Below are 20,794 nucleotides of genomic sequence, written 5' to 3' on the forward strand. Positions count from 1 at the left end.
GGGCTCGCCTGGCTTTCGACCTGCTGCATTTTCTGCAGGGGCTGCCAGCTTTCATCAGAGTGGCCATTGCTGTGCCCTTCCCTCCCTGCACTTTTGCAGAAAAGCTCTTGAGCCCAGACATTTGGCAGGCAGGTCACTAGTCGACCCTGCAGGGTGAGCTCTGCTCTGATCGCCTAGATCTGTTACTTGAAACCTTCATCATCAACATTATCATGACTCTGTTGAGAGACTGGACCATGCTCACCTAGAGATCAGAGGGGCAAGATACTGAAGCCACCTCGAAGGACTGGCAATGACAACATGGCGTGGATTTCTGGGGAGCGCTCCATCAATTTCTCCTAGTTTAGGGGATTGGTGAAAGAATTGCATTGAATTGCTGCCTCCTGTATTGTACCAAGACAACTTGAAACCTTTTTTTGGGGAAGGGGGTCCTAAAAAGGAAGCTAGTGAATTCTTTCCTAAAGAGTAGCTCTCCACTCAAATACGGGACACTCTGAATACCCACATCACTAATTAAGGCATACTCTGGGATTATAAGAGCAGATGGAAGTAGTATATTTCATGTGGAAAGCTGGATTGGAGCAACTTCCTCAAGTCATCTGGACATATTTTTCTTTTAATCAAAGCATTGATTTCTTCCTTGTATATTATTCAGTTGTCTACTGTCAACATAATGGCAGCAAATGGTGAAAATGTGCTGGCTCATGACCTTAGGCCATTTAGAAGATAATAATTGTGTAAACATAGATGCAATGGGCACTTTCTGCTATGAGCACATTAAGAGCTCTGGGACTTCGCATGTTGGGGCATCTGTGCCTTCTAAGGAAAACAAACTGATAACTTCATAACTTTAAACATCCTGTTCTGTCCCAAATATTAAACATATGCTCTAAGGAGGGGGGGGAAGCACATGTGGAAGCAAGAAAACTAATATAAAACTGTCACTGTGCTCCCTACAGGCACAGAGCGAAGCTAGGAGTGACAGGATGGAAGGCAGCTGCACAGGGCCTTTCCCGCTTGGAAAACTGGACGAGAACAGAGAAGTAGGGTCACTGGAATGGAGTGCTTTGGGGTCCTAATTAAATGAAGTTTTCTGGCCATCTTATAATCACATCCCCTTGATAATGCAAGTTAACAGTTGTTGAAGGATGCAGTTAAATTCTCTATGCAATTGCATTCTAAAATGAGTGACTAACCTTAAAAAATAAACATGTATAATATGCAGGAAGGCATGGCACTCACATCCAGCTTAAAAGTCATTCAGAAGGCAAAGCTCATCATTCGCAAATTCATGGCTGAGTAGTTGGTGCCTTGTGCTGGGTATGATTTAAAAAGTCCTAGAAGTGAGACAGTAATCTAGGCCTTGGTTCTACTCAAAAAAGGGTCATTGTGTGAAATTTGTGATATGACCTAATTCTGGCTTTATCAGATTCTTGCTTGCTCCAACACTCTGTATAGTTCACTTAGGACAAATCTTGTGTGGAAATAAACTATGAGTTATTAATTAAAAAAAAACAACAAAAAACGAGAGGAAGTATTTTGTCCTTCTGGCATCATTATGCAGTAAATTGTATGGTAAAGTATATGGCTTTCAGAAATTGGAGTAGCCACTGAAACATCTATTTCTGGAGTGGCAACTAAAGAACGTATTTCTTATTTTTACAATTTTTTTCTACACAGGATTTTGAAGTTAAGTAGGTTTCTACTTGATACTTTATGGCAGAATTTAGGTTTTAATAAGAATCGAGAGGTTTGTTCTACAGAAAACGTGAAATTGACTAATTGGGCCAGTGGGCGCAGATGCTGATAAATATTATCATAAGTTATAGTAACAGTGGTCTTCTCCTTTGAACCAAATTGTTTACATTTCAATGCTTCAACTCCTACAATCACAGGCTGCAGTTTATTGGTTCACTTATTATTTGCTTGGGAATATGTATGATGTACTCCAACATTTTCTCCTAAGATTCTAGGATTTATACATTTGATTTATTTTCATATGTTGCTTTGACTTCAATAGGAAATCCACATTAAGAAGTTTTCTGGGAATTATAAAGTATTTCATTTAAAAAGTAACAGAATTCTTATAAGGAAGTAATTATCTTGCTTAATATCACTGTTACCCTTCCTCTAACCACGGCTGGCTTTGCTGCTAGCACCAGGAACAGACCCCATAGGCCTGAACACCAAGAAAAGTCGATTTTTCTTCTTTCTTTGCCGTTTTTCAGTATAGATCTTAATGAGGTGGTGCAGGGCCAGCTGTATGAAAAAGGATTATGCTTTCAGTTTAGGAACATGGAGAGGACGACTTGACTTTCTTTCCCCAGTAATGGATTGTTGTCTTTAGACAAGCCCTCCTGTGACCTCAGGCTAAATGCAGGTGAATGCAAAATACTAACAATTAATTCTTTCTTAGTGTGAATAAACTGATTGTGGGCATAGTTGATATGAGGTTACCCCAGAAGGATCACTCCCAAACAGTTCATCTAACCAACAGTTCATCTTTCCATCCCCAGTGGAAAGTGGCTCCTGGCTTCGTACATCACACTTTCTTTCACTTTCTATAATCTTTAGTACCAGGGCAAATTTCTACATGAAAAAACCTGAAGAAACCATTGGTGACATTTTCTTAGGTATGCATCTTTAAAATAAAATTAAAGATTCCTTTTTTATCTTTAATTATGACTATCAATATTCCTGTTTTTTAAAATAATCCTCACCCAAGGATATGTTTTTATTGATTTTTGGGGGGGGAGGGGAGGTGTGGAGAAACATCAATGTGAGAGGGAATCATCTATCAGTCGCCTTCCGTACGTACCCTGACCTGGGATTGAACCCGCAATGCAACCTAGATATGTGCCCTGACTGGGAATCAAATCTGAGACCTTTTGGTGTGTGGGATGATGCTCCAGCCAACTGAGCCACTCAGGCAAGGCATTGCCATGAATATTCTTACAATAAGCCCTTTCAAAACTCCATTTCTTACCAATCATAAGTGTAGGAAGATTCTTATGGGCTCTTGTTATATTTTCTTTTTATTATTTATTTACTGTGTTGGGTTTTTTTGTTCCTCTTTCTCTGTAGGTCTCTGGATAGTTCCTGATGGAGCCAGACTGCGCAGCATTACCCTTCCAGGTTTGTTGAATTGCTCAAGTACTGTGGGAGCAAAGCCAGGGTTTTCAGATTTTTTTTGCTTTCCTGTATTATTTTATCAAGTCATTTAGATAAAAATTTTAAGCACATAAAACATTGATTTTTCAAATCTGTTTATCTCAATGACAACTCCTTTTCTGTGTAAGTGATCTTATATGCTATCATTTTAACCAGCAGAACCCTTACAACAGAATCATATTTCAGAACATCTAAGTTAAAAATACTGTATGATTGATAGCATGACTGATAATATTATATATGTTTATATCTTATACATCTTTATATATGTATTTTACACACTTTCTATATATAAAGGTACATGTACACATATACAATGTAAAGGAAATATATATAGTCTTAGTTTTGAATGCACCATGAATTATTCAGTCCTCTTCAGAAAGAAAGGCAAACAAAAAATCCCTATGAGAAACAGAACTAGCTGGCCAAAAAATAAATACTTGGCAGGAGATGAGCAGGTGCAGTGAAGTGACTTCCCAGCTGAAAGGGAAAATAAACAGAGGAACCGCCGTGTGAACGCGTGTGATGCTGAACAGGTCCACACCAGGCCTGAGCTGCCAGTCTCCTGTAGGTACAGTGGGGTGGTCCAGCCAAGAACACAGTGAGCTTTCGCCAGGCATCTATGGAAACTATTTCAGGTGGAGACATGTTTTTAGCTTGAGGCTGAAATCTAAATTTTACCATAAAAATATTTTTCACATAGCTACACCTAAGGACAAGTTTGTTGGAATGAATGCCCATCCTTTGAGAATGATGAGTGCGAAAGTCAACCCCCTCACTCGTCTTCTTAGGCTGACTGATAGGTAGGATTTCTCCCTCTTTGTCTCTTTCCCTCTCTCACACACATAAACATTATGGGTCTGTCAGTCAACCTGGCTGCCGGCTGGTACTGCTCCACCACCAGGAATAATGGCTGGCTTTCCAGACTGCTGTTGCTTATGGCCTTGCCTTCATGTGTTCAAGTAGATGAACAGAATTTCCCACGTGGTTGGGGACAAAGAGGCTGAGTCATTTCTGCTCCACCAGAAATGCGTAGCTGATGGGTAGTTGTTGCCTGAACAAATGTTCCAGCCTGTGAGATTCCTGGCTGTGGCTGGATGAATTCTGTGAATGTCTACTCTGCATATGGGTAGAATCCTGGTTTCTCCTACTTCAGATGTGATAACTCTACCAATCAAGGCTAAAGAGAGAGATTTATATTCATGACTTTGGAGAAAATAATATTTATATGGGGGGAGGTACATGGGGATGGGAGACTGGCTAGTTACCTTTGTTTTTTTTGCACACCCATGCTAAATGTTTTACCTTTGCATACCTGCCTGGAGGCATGTTTCATTAGTATTTGTATGAATCACAATGACATTGTGAAAGATATTTAATAATAGCAATGGTTTCCCAATGGGTTTCATACCTTTTAGTCTTTTCCACCCTAATCCTTTCTGGTTGGATCAGTCTTAAAACACACCTGTCAACCACCCACTCCTTTACTCAACATCTTGCATTGCTTTCCCCATTGCCTGCTGAATTCAGACTTCTTGCCTATCCACATAAAGCTGTCCTTGTTGGGGCGTCAACACAACTTTTCAAACTTTCTGCAAGTATCTCCCTTGGTGTGGCCTACCCCCAGAAAACTGGACTATTCACTGTTTCCGGGAGCATGATCTAAACTCTTCCCTACCCTAGTTGTACCCTCCTCCTTCATGAGAATTTATGTTGTTGTTTTAAAATTTTTCAGGCTTGATTCAAGTACTGTCTACTTTATGAGCTACTGCCTGGGTCCATCAACATATGATATATGCCTCATTTAAATGATCACAGCACTTTCCATCTTAATGAAGGCATTTATTTATCTTCCTACTTATTAGGCTGTAAGCTCCATGAAGATTGTTACCTTGATTATCTTGCTCACAGCTCTTTTCCTAGCATCTTACAAAAGTGCCTCATACTTAATAGGTATTCAGTATTTGTTGAATTAATAAATGAGATAGATGAGTAAAGGCTTTTAGATTTAGCTCTTGGGGTCTTTTTTTTTTTTTTTATCTCTTGCACTCTGAGTGAATGCACAGAAGAATCATATATATTTGTTGAATTTAGAAGATCCTCAAGATATTTGTAAAATTAGGAAGAACTGCATTTTCCCACTACAGTTTATAAAGCACTTTTAGGTATATTATCTTTCTTTAGACTCAATGCCTTACTGTGGGCTAGTTAGGTGTTTTTCCATTTTCAGATTGAGTTACTAAGGTCTACAGAGAAATAATAAATAGCAGCCCTGGGATAGGACAACATCTTCTGATGTTTGTCAACAACAACAGATGTGAGAGTTTGCTGTCCAGATGATCTGCATTTCAAAGGGTCAGAGGAGGAAGGAACTGGCAGGGGCTACTCCACTAGCCTCAGCACATGTGCTGGAGAACTGGAATTGCACTCCTCTGGAGATTCCCCACAGCCAGGATTTACAGACTGGAACTGAGATGGGTGATTTTTGAGGCTACTTTGCCCACTTTAGCCTTGCAGGATGCACTGATGGCTTAAATCCCAGCTTTATAATTAGCCTTGGGCTTCAAAATATGGGGGAAAAAATGCCCTAAGCATTAGAACTGGATAATCATTCCTATAGAAGATGAAATTTAAATAATCAGAGATGTCTAAGTTGTAACATTTGCAAATGAAGCATTCACTAAAATAAAATACGTCCAGCTTATTATAGCACCTTCCTTACTTATTACAATTTAATATGACATTGGTTTTCAATTACTTTTTAAAAGCTTTTGTAAGAGTTTAAATTATGTTTTATATATATACTGTGTGCCTCCCTCTGCTTGATTGTAAGCTCAAAGGACTTCATCTTTCTTCTGTTTCCTGATGTGTACCCAGCTCCTAAAACAGAGCTGAGCTGACAGAAAATATGTGCTTAATAAATATGTGTTGAGGGCATGGATTCTAAATTATAGAAAATTACACGGATCCCTCTTTCTTTCCAAGATTTTAAATGGTAAAGGCAGAAAGTACTCTGATCTGTGCAGAGTAAAACTTCAGTGGAGGATAAAATACAAAATCATTGGAAGTCTACGGTCCCTAAGTTAGGTTTATGCTAAAAGTAATTGGTACGTCTCTGACATGAGCAAGAACTTGAAGATACTCAGATTCTACTTTTCTGATATATCTGAGTGCATATGGTAGAATTAATTAGGAACTGATGCATTACTCAGTGTCACTGGAGGTTTTTCTTTGGTAAACTGCTTCATCTCGGTTGAAGTATAAACTCTCGATCTCCTTCCGAATTTGTTTATAGTACATAGAGTTCACATACTGAAAGGTAAGGCTAAAAAGCCAAAATTCTTACTGGTGTCTCATGTGGGTTTCCGCTTTCAGATCATCTTTCAGAAAATTGAGCTCTGTCAATGTTCTCCTTTTTACTTGAAAAGAGAGAATGAAGCCTGATGTTCCCAGGAATTTTTGTCAATTATAAAGTCAGCACTATGAGAACTCTTCCTCAGGTAATGACTGGTCCAACTTTCTTCCAGTTTATTTCTTAAATTGGCCTGGTTGAATTTTTGTTTGTTGTTTAATTTTGCAAGTCTTATCCGTGGTTTTTATTGGGGAGATGCTGCTGAATAATCATGTGTTTGTGAAAGGAAAGAATAAGTGGACCCTGGTGGTTGAAATGCTCAAAGCACAGAGCTGCGCACCTGCAGACATTTACAAGCTCTCTGTTTAGTGTGCAGATTCTCAGACGTGACTGTGTGGTGGAGTGACTTGGGGGATTTTAAACAGCACCGATCTCTGGATCGTGCCTCCTGAGATTATGATTTATTTGGTCTGGGGTACATCATAGGCACTGGAGGTTTTCAAAGCTCCTGGGTGTTCTAATGTAAAAGGGGGTTGAAGAGCCAGTGATTTAGAGAACTTGAACATCACTGGCATATATTTAATGTATGTTTCAGCTGATTCGGCTCATACATAGCTTCTGCTGCTTTAACTCTGAAAACACCACAGGTGCTCCCGTATTCCCTAACCTCGGATCATTAGGAAAATTTCCGTTACTCAATGTTTTCCAGTGAAATACAAGCTTTTGCTTTTCAATGAGGAAGACAAGCCTCCTGATAAATCACACAAGGAAGAATCGTATCTTAATCCCAGGTAGGGCTGTTTGGGGACGCATCAAGAAGGTGGGACCCTATGCCTTGAAGAATAAACTCTTGACCTGTTAATCTTGAACCACTAAAACTAAAAAGGAAGGATTTTCTTTGGCTTGTAGCCAGCTATTGGTAAATTTCATAGCATTTCATACACTTTATTGTCCCCGAGAGGGTATTAATATCCTTCCCACCCTCTTTTCTTCTCTGCTTGTTTGTCCCCTGGATTTGTCATGACTGTGATGTGGTGAAACCCGTCCACACGCTCTCACAGGCATGAACAAAGAAGGAATTCTGAATCGGGGAAGGGGCTTGGATACTGCCTGACCACTAGGCTTTAGGAAGATAAAAACCAATTTTGCCTTTTTCATGACATAGAAGAAAACTTGCACATGAGAGGTAGAATGGACACTGAGACTAAGTTGCAGAAGGTTATTTGTCTTGGACTTCATATTTTTATAAGATCTTTTCCAAACTTAAAGTCATTCTCTTAAGAATGCAGTAGTTTGAAAATGTCATGTCACCACACAAAAGTTAAATTCATAGTGGGAAAACTCAGTGGCTTCAGAGAGGCATTCAGATTAGTATTTTAAGGAGAATTTATAGGTGAGTCACAATAACCACTTCAGCAGAATTTGGAAGGCAAAATTAATAGCTATTGCTCTGTTCTGGATGATAATGCAATATAAATTAGATTTAGTTACTATGAATGCACTTGATGAAATCTCTTAAAATTTTTATTTTTTCTTTATTGATTTTAGAGAGAGGACGGGAGAGGGAGAGAGATAGAGACATCGATGAGAGAGAACATCGACTGGCCACCTCCTGCATACCCCCACTGGGGATTTGGCCCACAACCCAGGCATGTGCCCTGACTGGGAATTGAACCTGCGACCTCCTGGTGCATGGGTCGACACTCAACCACTGAGCCACACCAGCCGAGCTTCATGAAATCTCTTTAAATTGACCTCTCGGACTGTCCAGCCATGGGATTTTGATTGAGGGACATCTACAGCTTGTGGCACCATAATGGGGTCAGACATGCAGAGGCTCGATTGTAGAGTCTGGTGTCCAGGTGCCTGGAGGAGCAGGTGGGTGCTCAGCGGGAAAATGTAGTGGCCATCAGGGGACAAGGAATCCCAGAATATGTAACCTTTTGCTTTTAAACATTGGCATTTCCTCCTCTCTTCATTGGAAGAGCGCATGTGTATTTAAAATAGTTTCATAGACACTAACGCACAGTCAATCCTCTTGAGTTTACCAAAATAACCACACACGATACTTTCGAATTCCCACAAAAGAGCTCTTTTATGCATGATTATAAGGAGATAGCAGAGCAACAACTGTCATGGGAGGCAGAGTTAGTACCATACAAAGCGTGTTTGGTAAGGTACTTACTAGCACCCTATCTTCAGGGAGACCCCTAAACAAAGCCAGGAAATGCAAGTGGTCAATATTTATATTCGCTAGACACATTGGGGTGGTTTGGAGTCATTTCCAACAACAGCTGTGCAAACGGCTGATGTTGTGGTACTTTCTCAGACTTAACTCTCCATTTGGTAATTCCTACATATGTCCAAACACTGAAAATATTTTCGCTTTTGATATGTAGGAGAACCCAATTTGGGATTTAAATGTCAAGGGAAGAAAAATCGTCCATTCTCCTGCTTCCCGTTTCACATGCTACTTTGTTTTCCTCCGGCGCACTCCTCAGTGACAGTGCACTGCGTGACTCCCCCCGAGGAATTCCCAGGGCGAACTCTTTTGTGCTGTCATAAACACAAGGGGTGAGGCATTGGCTGGAAATGTAAACTTGGATCAAGCTTCCAAAACACAACAGAACAATTGGTGGTCTTGTTGGGTCCAGTCCTTTAATTGGAAAAAACCATAGCTTGACTAGGCTGCACTGTTTATAAGGCTCATCTCCACATATAAACGATTTTTAAAAATTATGGGAGACCCACGTTTATAAATGCAATGAGTCTTTGTTTAAAAAAAAGCAATTTATCTGTGTCTTGAATTGTTAAGCTTTTTCTTTTTCCTCTTTCCAGCCCAAAGCAAAACAAAGCACAGTTTGGCCATTTTCAGCAGTCGAGTTTCTTACATTTGGGGAAATCGCAGGGTCCGTATATCCCGAGTGCATGGATAGACCCTGCCCTGGGAAACCCACCTTTGTGATCAAGATCTCTCTTTTGCCAGGTAAGTATAGTTTCACCTTTTAATGGAAGGTGAACCGCAGTGAACTAGCTCAATGCAAAGAAATCTTCATGGCACTTTATATCACTTCGGGGGGAGTATAATTGTTAGATCAGCAATGTTGTTTTGTGAGTCATGACTCTTGGAAAATATGTGCTTGTGAGTCATAGACACACATGGGTACGTGCACATGCACACACACGGCAAACACACATGCAGCTTCCAAAGTTTCACCCTACTTTATTAGCAAAGGATTTTCACCTTGGCTCTGTGTACACTACTTGTACCCTGTGAATTAAGGGATGTGGAGGTTTTCTTGGTTTATGGGGTGAAAAGCCCTGCTGGCAGGATGGTCATCCATAAACCAGCATAATGAAGGGGCCGAGTAGGGATCACTGAAATTAGGCTCCATCTGAAGACAAAATATAACTTGGGAGATGTACTGAGTAATATTCACTGGGATTGCCACTGGAGAAAAAAGAAAATAGCACACTTCAGAGAAAGGAAATGCCTTTTGGAGACAGGGCTAATTTGGGCCTCTACAACTTAAAAAAGTCCCTCTGCCAGTTTTATGGCCATGGTGAGAAAGGAGCAAGGTAAATGTACAGGATCACTCACTTTCCCCTGAGTGTGTTCCCATAGTCACAGTCCGCATGGCCACATACGTGTGCGTGCATAGAGTATATGCACACGCACATGCACACACACAGACACACAGAGCTCAAAATGATTCCTTGAGAGTTCTTTCAGCTGATAGGAGGAACAGAAGCAGGGACATGACATGTCCAGGCTGCATTCAGTGCAGGCTACTCCAGCTGTTTGCCTGGATCGATTGGCCTCTCTCTTCTTGCTTGCTTCTGATAATTGACTTACATACATTTTAAAGAAGAAAATGCCATTTTTAAATGTATGACAAATGATAATAGGGATTTTCAACTTGCCCAGTTCTGGTTATACATATGGTCAAAGAAACTGGATCAGGTCCTAGAAATACAATGATGTGGTTGTTTTTTTGTGTTTTTTTTTAACATTTTGGAGGAAAGTCATTGTGGGAGCTGAAGTATTTCTTTGATCATCTACCTTTCATGATGTCACCATCTAAGTGGAAACCAATCACTGTGTGTGGTAGGTCCCAATGATCTCACCTCTTGGTATTAACTTACTTGTGTAATCACCTCCTCTTGAGTGTAGACTGGCCCTAGTTACAAGCTTCTAATACATAAAGTTTGGAAAAAGTGATAAGATGTCACTGCTGAGATGGCTATAGAAGACTGTGACTGCCCTCCCTCTCGCTCTCTCCCTTGCTCACAGTGATGAAGCAAAATGCCACGTGCGAGCTGTGCTATGAAGAGCCCCATGAGACGAGAAAATGAGGGCGGTCTCGAGCTAACAGCGTGTGAGGAGCTGAACCCCCAGTCTACCTGCAGGGAACTGGGTCCTGCCACGGGCCTGAGTGAGTGTGCAGTGGAGCCCTCTGTCAAGCCTTGATGTGACTGAAGCCCAGCTGACACCTGTTAGCTGTCTGTTACAGGAGCAGTGCCCGATTCCTGACCCACAGACACTATGAGATAACAAAAGCTGCTGTTTGAGCCACCACATTTTGGGGGTAATTTGTTATACAGCAATCAGTAGCCCATACACCATTCTAAAAACAGTTTCCATCATTCATAGGTAGATTCAATTTTTTTTTTTAAAGGGTAAACATGTACATATACAATTTATTGCAAGTTTCCTCCCCCCCCCCTTTTTTTTTTTTTTGGTGGGGGGAGGTATTTTATTTGGAATTTTACCACTTTTCTTTTTCTAGAATCTGTTAAATTAACAATAATTAAAATGATAAAAATGTTCCCAATGATTTAGACTGTTTATGCTAACTGAATTGTGTCTGTTTTCTATTGACAACTTGAATTGGATACTTTTAACTATATATTAAATTCATTTATAAGGCGATTGTGATTTGAGCCAGTTTTTCTTTTTCTTTTCAGCAGCAAAATAATAGATAATCAAGATATATAATGTGTAATTATTACCTTTTATGTACAAAACTAATTCTATTTGCATTAATTAAGTAGTTAATTCTACTTTAATCTGTATAATACATTCTGGGGGATAGTTTGGTATTTACAAACAGATGATCTTTACTTGGAGTAGTCTCTCAAAAATAGATGGGTCTTAGGATTTAATTAGTTTTAAGGTTCTCGCCACATACTCTTGTCCTCTGCCACCCACTGAAAAATTGTCTCCAGATGTTCAACAAATAACCAACAAAAGTGGCAATTTGGCCAGCATTGATTTAGGACTTAAGGAAATATACCCAAGACCACATCTAGGATTATTGCCCAAGTCTTTCCAACAAAAGGATGCCTGTCTCACCACCTATAAAGTGATGAGTGAGTTCACAGTGCCAAGTGTGGGGCTATACAACCCATTTCTTACAACCAAAAGCTCTTATGCATATAACTTGAGATGAGAGACCAACGTGTGGGAAACCTTGTTTGGTGAATAATAGCTTTCCTCTACATGGGTTTAAAAACCATGGAGTATCTCATGATCTATTTTAAATAAGAGTAGGACACACTGGTAGGGTTTTCTCTTCTGGGAAAAACCAGAAACTAAACAATAACAAATTAAACCTTAAAACTGTCCTGTCATGAATAAATACTTGGGAATGTGCATCTATCTGCATTTCCTGCCCTGTCACAGAGCTCTGTCAGACTCTGCACCGAGACAGTCACGCCAACACTGGAAACATCGATACAAGATCTGCATGTTTCTTATCGTACGTCAAGTGCTTGAAGAGTACATGGTAACATGTGAATGATAAATGTGGAAAGGATGGTTTTAATTACACCGAAGTTTTCAACCATTGAGAGTTGGTGGCACATTCATGATAATGTGTCTGAGATGAAGAGAGGGCAGGCTAGGCCTTACTGTATTGATTTTAAAAAATGACTAGACTGACATATCAAAAAATCATTTGGTTTATAATACATATGTTCAGTAAAATGCTATCTTATTTTTAAACATACATTTCTCAGATTGGAGCTGTATTAGGCTTCAGAAGAACGGCCTTGCCTGGAGATCCCACCCACGTTTGTGTTATTTCTGCTCTGCAAACTCAATAGTTTCACCTCAGGGCTTTGATCAAAGAGAAAAAGCAGTTCTGTGACCACAGAGTAATTTCCTTCTAATGGGGAATAGACTGAGACGAGACTGACTTAACGGCATTACATGCCATTTGACTTCACGGGATTCATTGCCAATACTGCCTTCGTCAGAGCGTTGATGTATTTCTGGTTCTGTACAGACTTCTGCCAGGTCTGAATCGTGGGTTTTACAGACGTGTTGGCTGTTTTTACAGAATGGGAAGCTGGTCTGATTCTTGGTCATGAAAGCAGACATTTCCTGACTTGTATGGCCACACCTTAGACAAGTCCGATGCCCAGGAAAGCTCTGCACTCAGACACCAGCCTGGACGGGGTCCCACAAGAACACCTAGTGCCACTCCTGGCCCTGGCCCCTCAGGCACAGGTACACTCCTCCTGATGGGCCACTGTAGCCAGAAGCAGTAGATGGCCTGGAGTGAGCGCTTCTCGTCTATCTTATGGGATCTTATGCTCAGTAGCTCCACTTTCTATATGAGGGAGAACAGAGACATCCCTGGAATTTAAGTCTCAGTGAAGAATTACATATAATTTGATAGAGAATTACATGATCTCTGCAAAAAATAAAAAGGATTAACAAAATGAACATGCTCGAATTTGGAAACAACAATAACAAATCCAGCAAAATAATAAAATCATCTATTCTACAAACCATTGTCTTTGATTACTCAGAGAAATATTGAATCTGGCCCCCAAAAGGACAACTTTTGACAGTGAATGATACTATTAGGTTACCTCCTGTCTGCCTTTATGTAGGGGCCTCCATGCAAGAAGTAGTGTGACTTGGTGGGTAAAGTAAACTTCCTGAAAACAGACTGCGTGGAAAGTTACTTAGTCTCTCTGTTGATTAGTTTTCTCACCTTCAGAACGAATAGAAATAGTACCAACCTCACTGGATAGTAAGGTTTAGATGAGCATGCATCAGAGATAGGGTTGAATAAGTACTCAGTATATTATTTTTTATTATTAAATGAAAAGATAAAACTTTTCTTGACCTACATGATTCGGAATCTATTTTACTAAGCAAACATTACAAACCAATGTATATAAATAGTAAGAAGTAGTGCTCTTTAAATTCTATGTTAAAGACCAGTTTTTTGCTTCTAACCCATCACAGACTAATACTTCTGCAAAATCAGTAAAAATGAATTACTAGAAAAATGAAATAAACATGGGAGTAAGATATATAAGACCTAAGCCTAAACCTCTGTGTCAAATGTTTCTGAAAGATTCCTCTTGATTTCTGTACTTGTCTCTGCCATCGGGTCGCACAGTTCACAGGTGAATGCCTGTCTGCAGACCCCACCAGTAGAAGATGGTTGTTAGGAGTGTTATGCAGATGCACCTTTGCCTGTGTTAGGGAATTCCCCTCCTCTTGAGGTGGCAGACCCCTCTGACTCAGAGACACCCAGACCTGATTGGAAGCTAGATACCAGAAGCAGCAGCGAAAGCACAGAATCAATTCCAGGAAATGGTGAAACTAGCAACAGCGGTGCCCACCATCTGCAGAGGCAGTAGTAGCAGCAATTCTAGAGGCAGCCTGGGAGGTGTCTGTGGGCACCTTCAGCAGGCCAGGGGGCTGCCATGACTGTGGTCCTCTGCCCCTGGCGGGGAGCTCTTGGGACAGGCTTTCAGAATCTCCTGGAGAGTTAGTGATCTACTTAATATTCTTTTAATGAGTTCTTTCTGCTTAAATTAGCTGGTAGATTTATACTGCTGGAAACAGAACCATGAGTAAATTCATATGGATTTAACAGACAAAGTCAAGAAGCTGGTGGTCCTGGCATTTTGGTACTCCTTTGCTATACTCTGTGTTACTATCTCACTACTAACCTCAGCTCTACTGACTGCTTTTTCATCTTGTTCCCTGTACTACAGCCATGCGTGCAAAGACACCCTTCAGTTTAGTTCCAGAATCAAGCTGGAAATCAATGAACACTTTATACTGACAAGTTGAGTGATATGTCACAATTCTGAAGGAAATTGGTCTTCCCAGGGTGTCCTTTTTCACACTGGGGGACTTCATACCGGGAATTCACTCTTTTGTGTCTTAAGTAAAAACTTAGTCCTGCAAAGCTGATTTCCCACGTAGGAGACTGTTCAAGTGACATTAATGGACGGCAGAGGTCATTTTCTGCTCAGTCCATAAAGACCTCTTTAACCTGTATGGAGGCACCGCGTGGTGTGAGCTCGCCTCTGGATGTGGGCCTTCCCATTAGTGACACAGTGTGGACAGATGTGGTCTGTCTCGGCTTCTTCCAGGAAAGTTTCAGATTTAGAAAAAAAGGAGAATAAGCCTGAGGATTCTGTTCCCCTTCCTAACTCTAGGAAACTGGTTGCTGTCCTTAAAGTCTTCTTGTGGCCATTTGGGAACACTGAGCTTCCCCTCTGATTAGCTAGCATCAAAATATGTCCTCTCGCCCTGGCCGGTTTGGCTCCTCGGTTAGAGCGTCGGCCTACGGTCCTGAGAGACCCGGGGGTTCGGTTTCCGCCAAGGGCATGTACATCAGTTGCAGTTAGTCCCCAGCCCTGGTTGGGTCATGCAGGTGGCAGACACTCAATATGTCCTTTTCACGTCGATGTTTCTCTCTCTCTGTCTTCCTCCCATTCTATCTGAACAAAAAATGAAAAAAATGTCCTTGAGTGAGGATAAAAAAAAAAAAGTCCTCTCGTGCTCTCTGCAAGGAGGTAAAAGATTAAAAACAACAACAACAACAAAACAAATTAACTGAAATGATGAAGACATGACTTGGTTGGTAGTATAGGTTCCATATCAAAATGCAAATAATTATTGAGAGGAAACGCCCATTATTGGTGAATTAGCAGAAATCCATGATTCCACTCGAGTAGCTAGCTAGCTGACAACAGGTCGTTTGGAGATGAGAGAGTTCAGTGCAACAGTTCTCAACCTTGGCTGCATATTAAAACAACCCACATGACTTGAAAAATTATTTGTGTCTAGTCCTACTTCCTAGAGAGTCTGATACTCTAGAGTGTTTTCAATGGGTAATCCCTTAAACACAGAAAGTCCACCAGTTTTGCACATGAACCTCGAAGTAACAAACTTCCTTTACTTCTTAAGATAAAAAACTATTATCTTGCGTCAGGGTCAGACTTCTGCCTTAAAGCCAGGTATACTTGTAGTCTAAATTCCACTTATTATGATAAATGGGAGCTTCCACTTCAGTTTCCTTATAATACATAACTTAAAAAAATAAATAATTGCAAAATCAAACTCAGGGAACACGTTTTGGAAAGTACTTTTCATTATGAGATGTGTAATGTTTTCCCAGAAACAAACTAATGGGTTCATGTGAGACACAGAATTCTGTCCACAGGGGACGATTTATAAGTATTTTATGAATTAATGAGTGAATGATGAGGAGACACCGTAAACATAATTTCATCTGGTAAACCATCATGTCAAAGAGCAGAGATTTTAAATATTTACTATCTCTGTGATTTGCTTCTCTAGATATCAGTTAGACTTCTTAGATAACTGCATATCTCACCTACCTTTTTCCAAAGGTCAGTTGTGTCCGATCGCACAGTCACCTTGAACCCCCAACTTACAGTGATCCATTTCTACTCAGAAAATGCCATAGGATCCGTATCACACCCACAACTGTTCACATTCACAGGGTCTTCCCTTTATAACATGTAGCCTTGTACCCAGTATCCAAAAGTTCCCCCAGTATTCCATGATTATATCTTGATTATGAAAAGAGAAAGACATAAGGATTTGAATCGAAATATTTTGCTCAGTTTGCAGTATTCCTACTGACTTTAAAGTATTCAAAGAAAAATCAGAATGTGAATAGTAACAAAGATATTACTATTGCTTGTTAATTTACGTGAAGGGTTCATTTAATCATATTTAACTTCCGCAGAGATTAAAGAGATGTAATTGCAAAATATGAATGACCTTTCTTTGTCACTCTGATTCCTTGTTGTTTAGATCTGTGCAGTTGGCACATAACACTGGTAAATAACACTGAATAGTGAAATAATTTCAAAACATTATCTGGAGCCATCTCTCGGTAGGTAGCAAAAGATAGATTCTGTGATAGAAGAAGTTAACGAGCTAAACAGAAAATTAGTAGTAACATTAATGTCTAGTCTGCTATTATTTCTACAATGCTGAGCCCATCTACAGTGCTGGTTTTTTACTTTAAAATAATGTGTAATTCTTTCTAATCTCCTTTTGATCTAATCACACAGCTGTTGGAGAAATTGCTGTTTTCTTTTTTTAAGACAATATTTCTGTAAAAAGAGAAGCATTATCCTTATAACTACTTAACTCTGAAAGCATGGCAATCTTTCACTCTTGTTTCTGTTCATCTTTAGAGGTTCATCCTGCTCTGTGTCTCTTCCCAAGACCTCTTAGCCTTGTCCTAAAAAGGGTTTCAGCCTTGTGTGATTCCATAGATGCAGCCCAACGGTTCCCCAAAATTCCTGACCACCCGGACAATGTGAGCATGAAAGGACCATGCAAATCCTTTCATTGTCCTTGCAGACAGCACATAGAGTACCCTCCCCTCGAGAGAAGCTACACCTTTCTTGAGTAAGTTCTAAGGAGCCAGCTTTCTTATGGAGTATGAGGAACTGGAGTAATCCACATAACTACAATGGAAACAGTTTATGTCGATGCCATTATTGCTGGAAATAAAATCCCTGTACATGTACATATGGAACCACATGATAAATTCAAAGTGATGTTCTACAAACAATGTCTGTGCCCACTGATGGCCCTTCTTCTCCCACATCTCCCCGTTTCCCAACAACTCTGGAAAATGGAAGATTCAGCAGCTGCATGAGGTGGTTTCAGTTCAGAACTTAATCCCCAACCTGGAGAGCCTGCAACTGATCTGCAAATTATTTATAATTCATTCTCAGATTGCAGTCTGGCTTCCACATCTTCGAGTCCTCAAGGAATTCTCTAATGCTTAGACTTACTCATTTCCTGAAGAAACCCCCTTCTATCTGGCTGTCTTTCTAGTGTACCTCATGGCCTCCTGTCCCGACCAAAGCACCACCCATGCAGCCAACCAAGGGTGTGAGGGAAGCCAGGTTGAGCTGCACTGACCCATAGAAGGTAAAATGTATCTCCCTTTTTATTTTTCTTTATCCTCACCCAAGGACATTTTTCCATTCTTTGTTCAGGTAGAGTGGGAGGGAGAGAGAGGAACAGAGAGAGAGACAGAAACATCGATGCCAAAGGGACACATCGAGTGGCTGCCACCCGCACAACCGACCAGGGCCGGGGACAAACTGCAACCGAGGCACATGCCCTTAGCGGGAACCGAACCTGGGTCTCTCAGGACCGCAGGACGACGCTCCAACCGCTGAGCCAAACCGGCCAGGGCTCCCTTTTTATTTTTTGTGGTATGTGCCCCTAGCGGAAACCAAACCTAGCGGGACTCTCTGGTCCGCAGACCTATCTATGCTCAACGGCCGAGCCAAACTGGCCAGGGCAAAATGTATCTCCCTTTAATGGAGACATTTATTTATTTATTTATTTATTTATTTATTTATTTATTTTTATCCTTACCTGAGGACACCTTTCCATTTTGTTGTTCTGATAGAGTGGAAGGGGGGGAGAGAGAGAGAGAGAGAGAAACATTGACGTGAAAGAGACACATGGAGTGGCTGCCACCTGCACAACCCAACCAGGGCCGGGGACAAACTGAAACGAGGTACATGCCCTTAGCGGGAACTGAACCCAGGTCTCTCGGGACCACAGGCCAATGCTGTAACCACTGAGCACCGGCCAGGCTAATGGAGCCTTTTAAACTTGTGGTAGTCTTATGCTTTTTTTTTTTTTTAAGCTGGATAATTTAGATCTTATTCATCAGCATGCTGAACTGTTCCTTTTTCAGAAACACAAATATCATCCAAAATTTTTCTAATATCCTTGTCTTTAACTGTTGTGGCTTGCTGAATCAAAGCAGCTGAATTTGATACATGTTCAATGTCGTTTCCTTCAAGAATTCACTCATCTTTCTGGGCTTGAGATACTGAACAAGCAATGTCTGACCTCACCCAAACCCTGTGGGTGTATTTTTCACCCAAGGAATTCCTGATTTCAACAAGAGAATTATTCTTCTGGATAACGACGTTGATGGGAAAGTGAGAGAACATAGACTTCATCTTGTAAGGTAAACCCTCCACCCCCTTCTCTAAAACTCTTTGAACACCAGTGTTCGTAGAGACATTCTTTTAAAAAAAGTTTTTTTTTTAATTGTTTTTTAGAGAGTGAAGAAGAGAGAGGGAGAGAGAGAAACACTGATCAGCTGCCCCACTCCACATGCCTCCCACTTGCCCCCAACTGGAGATCGAGCTCACAACCCAGGCATGTGTCTTGACCGGGAATCAAACCAGCAACCCTTCAGTGCATAGGATGACATCCAACCAACTGAGCCACACTGGCCAGGGCAGTGTAACACCCTTACTCATGTTCTGTACGTGTCTGTAGGCTGTGCAATGGTGGCAGTACCTTTCTATTTCCCACCCTTTGTCAGAACGAAGCCTCTTCTTTTTCTTCCCACGGAGGCTGAGTTCTACATTGATGTGATTCAAGACCCTCCACAGGGTGCCCTGGGGCCCTTCATAATAACCGCATCACTTCAGAGTCATGTCAACATTTTCTGAAATGTCAACAGTCTGATGGCTGAGAATGGTCTTCATCCTCACAGTAGATGCCTGTCCTAGGTGTTTTTGATGCCTCGTGCCTGATTTGAACCTGAGCTGCACTAGCCCTAAGAAGTAAAAGCAGAACCCAGAATCCCCACCGGAAACCAAAAAGTGTCAATACATTTTTAAAGTTTTTATTTAATTAATTTGTTTTTGTTACAGATGTTTCTCCTTTTTCCCCCATTGCCACCCTCCTCCTGTCCACCAGCACCGCCCCCCTCCTGCACAAGCACTGTTGTCTGTGTCCATTGGTTATGCTTATATGCGTAAGTTCTTTGGTTTATCTCTTCCCTCTCCCCACCCCCTTCTCTGAAATGTGTCAATATGAACCCTACTTCTATGTCTCTGGGTCTATTTTGTTCATCACCTTATTTTGTTCATTATATTCCACAAATAAGTGAGATCATGTGATACTTGTCTTTCTCTGACTGGCTTATTTTGCTTAGCATAATATCCTCCAGGTCCCTCCATGTTGTCTCAAAGGATAGAGATCTTTCTTTCTTACAGCTGTATAGTATTCTATTGTGTACATGTACCACAGTTTGTTTGTTTTTTATCCACTCCTCTACTGATGGACACTTGGATTATTTCCAGATCTTAGCTTTTGTAAATAGTGCTGCTATGAACATAGGGGTACATATATTCTTTCTGATTGGTGTTTCAGGCTTCTTAGGATATACTCCTGGAAGTGGGATCACTGGGTAAAATGGCAGTTCAATTTTTAATTTTTTGAGGTAACACCATACTGTTTTCCATAGTGGCTGCACCAGTCTGCATTCCCACCAGCAGTGTACTAGAGTCCCTTTTTCTCTACACCCTCGCCAGCACTTGTTGTTTGATGATTTGTTGATGGCAATACTTTTAAAAAGCTTCCCAGGTGATTCTAATATGAAGCCAAGACATGGCTCTGGAGGGCCTTTGCTTCCTGTATTCATTTCTCGTGTGATCGTGACTCCTCAAGAATGGGCCAGGCCTGGTGACCGCCTTCTAAGAAACAGAATTAGGAACAGTGATGGGATGCCACTTCTAAGATTCAATTATAAAAGCATGTGACTTCTGTCCTGTCACTCAGTCTTTCCTTCTAGGCTTGCTCACTCTGATGGGAAGCCCATGTGACATGGAGCTGAGGTCAGCCTCCAGCAACAGCCAGTGAGGAACTGAGGCTCTCAGGCCAATAACCACATGAGCAAGGTGGGAAGCGGCCATGTCTACAGCTGAGCTTTCACATGACTGCAGGTCCAGCTGACGCTTTGATTACAGCTTGAAAACCCAGCTAACTCATGCCAGGACTCCTGACCCACAGAGACAGTGAAAGAATAAATGTGTATTTTTCCCAGCTTTACTTGAAAATAAAAATTGTATATATTTAAGGTGTTCTACATGATGTTTTAATATACTAATACATTGTGAAATAATTACCACCATCAAGAT

The 20,794-nt window shown here is 40.9% G+C and overlaps 1 protein-coding gene and 1 non-coding gene across 3 annotated transcripts in view; both read right to left on the reverse strand.

Annotated features, from left to right (window-relative positions):
- FBXL7 (F-box and leucine rich repeat protein 7) overlaps nt 1–20,794 on the reverse strand; it is a 370,400-nt gene that overhangs the window by 26,979 nt on the left and 322,627 nt on the right. The gene's annotated exons all lie outside the window — the stretch shown is intronic.
- LOC118643060 lies at nt 9,362–9,517 on the reverse strand. Its single transcript, XR_004961945.1, has one exon. It is a non-coding gene; the product is annotated as a U1 spliceosomal RNA (small nuclear RNA).

Source organism: Molossus molossus, unplaced genomic scaffold, assembly GCF_014108415.1.
Source record: "Molossus molossus isolate mMolMol1 unplaced genomic scaffold, mMolMol1.p scaffold_m16_p_3, whole genome shotgun sequence".
In the NCBI taxonomy this organism is placed as follows: Eukaryota; Metazoa; Chordata; class Mammalia; order Chiroptera; family Molossidae; genus Molossus; species Molossus molossus.